Here is a 3799-nt window from a genome sequence, read left to right on the forward strand (position 1 = left end):
TTGCTCTTTTTGTTTGAGTGTTAGAGTTGAATTCAAATTTGAATTTGAATTCAAATAGGTTGAGTGGTGTTTGAAATAGGAAATAGAATAGGAAAAGAAGAAGGGAACCCAACCCAGCCCAACAGCCCAAACCCGGCTGGCCCATTCCTCCTCTTCCTCTCTCCCGCACCGGCCCACCTCCTCACCTCAGCGGCCCGTTTCCCCGCTCTCCGCTCGGCCCGGAGTCCCTCTGCAGCGACTCCTCCCCGAACTCCGCGTCATCCTCGCCGCCCGGACCTCGCCGCCGGTTCTCTGCGCTGCACAATCCGGACGCCCCAAGCCCTTGGTGAGCACGCCCTGACCTCCTCTCCCTTTTAGGCTGGCTCTCATTGTTTAGAACGCACCTGTGTGGCCGGAACACCGATCCGGTGTAGCGCCGCCGTGCACAGGGAGATCCGCCACCATGGCGCGCCCCTCCCATCCACGTTATGGCCTGTGCTAAATCCCCTGAAGCTTTGCTGTGTTTCGCGAGGTCGCTTTCCGCCCGCGCTGAGCTAGAATCGAGCCCAGAGTCGCGTGAACGCGCAACTCTGGCGAGAGCCGCCGCCGCAGAGCCTCCCAGCCGCTCGCACGCCCTGCTACGACCATCGTAGGCCCGCGCAGATGCCCTAGGTGCTTTACCCATCCCACGCTCGTGCTGTACGGCCAAACTGCTGCTTGAATCGAGCCCGGAGCGCCGGATTGGGCATCTCCGGCAAGCTCGCCGCTGCGGAATCGCACGCCAGCGACTCGCGCCGCCGCTGTCTTTCGCCCTCGCTCTCTGGACCACCAGATCTTAATCCGACGGTTAGGATCCAGTCGGCCCGGAGTCAAAGAACCCAGAAAACGGTCAGCGCTGGTCATTTTTCAGAAAGCCCCCTGCACTTTCTAGATTTAACTCGTGCTCCTATATAGTGTAAAATTATTTATACTGAGGCCCAGTTTTTAGCACTTAGACCCCAGATCTTTTCCCTTTTTGAACCCGCGGTCCAGTCAGCCTGTTTTTGCAAGTTAGACCCTAGATCTAAGATTTAATTATGTATAGGTCCCTGGTTTTTGCAGAAAACCCCTGGAAACTTAGTTTTTCTTGCAGAAAAGTCCCTGGATCTTGTTTTAAGCGTAGTTTTCACGTTCTAGCTTGGTTTTAGGTGTTCTTTATGTCCACGCGATCATTGTAACGCGTAGAATAGTTCTAGGCCAGTTTTGTTTGCTGTTTTTATGTATTGTTGTACTGTTTCTTAGCTTTTGCTCTTGTTTGCATGTATGTGTATGTGCTGGACTTGTTTTGGCGTTGCGATCATGAGTAGACATTGATCCTTCGGAGGAGTACCAGTACCCGGAACAGCCACCGTCTTCAGAGCAGTGTGAGTAGCAGGAGAACTTTGAGGAAGGCAAGTATAACATGAACAACACCCATCACTTTTAAATACATTTTCATACTGAATTTTAATATTGTATGCCTATAAGGATTTTCCTAGCCACTTTATTATCTTATATATATCCCTTGGGTTGCATTTTGGTTAGTTGTGCTAGGTTGCTGCGCTATAACACACTTGGTCCTTTTTAATTAATTTGATTAATGGTATATGCAACTTAATTCTAGGAGTGGCCCGTTTGAGTGGCCCATGTCTCGTTAAAATATGTTTTGTTACAAACATGGTTTTGGGGGCCAGCACGGTGCTTACTGATGGGTTGGCCACTCTCCATAAGGACCGGTTCATAGAGCGACAACCTAGGACAACAGCGCTACCACAAGACTGGAATGGGACGGTCTTGGTTTACTAATTAGGTCATTTTGGTTCGGGAGTAACTTACCGACGGGGCAAGAGGGGCGTCGAGCTTCAATGGTCCCTACGCTACGAGGCTGGTCTGTGTTATCTTGTACCACCTCGAGGTGGGCACCATCGTTGCTTTGCCTGAATCCTTAGCGGTTACACCTTACCAATGTGATCCTTTGTAACGGCCTCGTAGTGAGTTTGCTAGTCATCTCACCTAAGGAAGTGTGATGAACAACTAGCGTAGCTCACGACTTGTGGGTAAAGATGTGCAACCTCTGCAGGAGTGTAAAACTGGTATACTAGCCGTGCTCACGGTCATGAGCGGTCCAGATCCTCCTTTTGATTAGTGGGGTTATCTTCCTTTGGTTAGGAGGGTTTCCCCGGGTGGTTGGTTTGGTTTGGTTCTCAGTAGCATCATAATTAATTCTGATTAATTACTATGTAACTGGGTTTATGGTAATTCATCAACTCGTAGTAAATAGCTTTAATAAAATTTTGCCAAGATTAAAAGCTAATGCAGTTGACTCAGCCAACCTTAGAGCCCCATAGTTTGTGTTATACTTGTTGAGTACAAGTTGTGTACTCACTCTTGCATACTCTACTCTTTTTCCTCTTGGGATACTCTACTGCTGCTCAGTTCCTACCGACGCGAGGGAGTTCACCTGGAGCTACCGACGAGGACTTCTAGGTGTTCGTCTCCCAGTCGACGTCCCTATGGCGCCCTGCTCAGCTTCCGACGAGAGTTATCGTTTATGTATTACGCTTCCGCATACTCTGTACCAAACTTTTGTCATTAATGTAATAAATAACATTCGTATTCGCTTTATTATAACTTTTTACGTGATATGTGCTGTGATATATTGTTCATTCTGTTGTATATACGTGTGACTTGATCCTGGCACGTATATGATTGCTCGGTTTATGTCTTTTTATAAACCGGGTGTTACATTCAAGCTCTTTGGCAAAGGAAAATTGCAAAGCAAATGGGATGGACCATACGTCGTACACTCAGTTTCACCCACGGGAGCGGTGATAATCATGGATGTGAAAGGCGACCAATATGTGGTGAACGGACAGTGACTAAAGGTATTCTTGGAGCCCGACGTCGTGCCCCTTCATTACATCGACATATACACCATGGAGGAGGAACCGGAACGTCAAGCCTAACGACGTTAAGCAAGGTAAGTTTGTAAATATTATCTTTTAGATTTTATTTTCACAGTTTTATTTTTATTCTGGACGAACTTTGAGTAAAACATAGGCTCATAATTTGTTGGTGGGCACCTCAGAAAAAATTGGAGTCCAGGGGGCTGAAAAACCCCCTGGGCCGGCCGGCCTGAGGCTCCTCATGTGCGATTCGGTCTCGATTTTTGGTAGGTATGAGATAAGGAAATTTCAAACCTGTGCCTTATAGATTTCACATGCCAAAACCGAAGAGATATTGGACTTCTCGTCCAAGTCTTTTCGGGACTTAAATAGAGGCGCGGGTTAGATCTATTCTGTGACACCTCAGGTGTTAGCACATTTAAATACAACCAATGTACCTTAGTTAAAGTTAAAAGAAAATTTGAGAAATTAATTCAAGGAGAAAGGATCAAATAAAAGACAAATCATACAAAAGAAATTAAAGGAAAAAGAGAAAGGAGTGAAAAGCTACTCAAAATTTAATTCAAAAATGTGCACAAAATTTTGTTGGCTCATGAGAGGTGTTTCAAATGACATGTGTTCAATTGAACTTCAGCCAAAATCAAGTCAAAAACTGAATAAAACTAAAGTCCTTTTGTGCAAATATGCAAATATACCAATAGTTCAAATTGTGAGTTTCAAATGAAAATTTGCATAACATGAAAGTTGTAGATCTTGAAAAGTTATGCAAAAGTGGTACTCAACACTTTTTCATTTGAGCCCTCTAAGTAGGAGATAATTTTAGATTACCGAGAGGTCCCTGAAATTTTCAGAAATCGCAAAAGAGCCCCTACCTCCATCTCTCTCTCCCGGCTTGC

The sequence above is a fragment of the Panicum virgatum genome, chromosome 6K, assembly GCF_016808335.1.
Source record: "Panicum virgatum strain AP13 chromosome 6K, P.virgatum_v5, whole genome shotgun sequence".
Classification (NCBI taxonomy): domain Eukaryota; kingdom Viridiplantae; phylum Streptophyta; class Magnoliopsida; order Poales; family Poaceae; genus Panicum; species Panicum virgatum.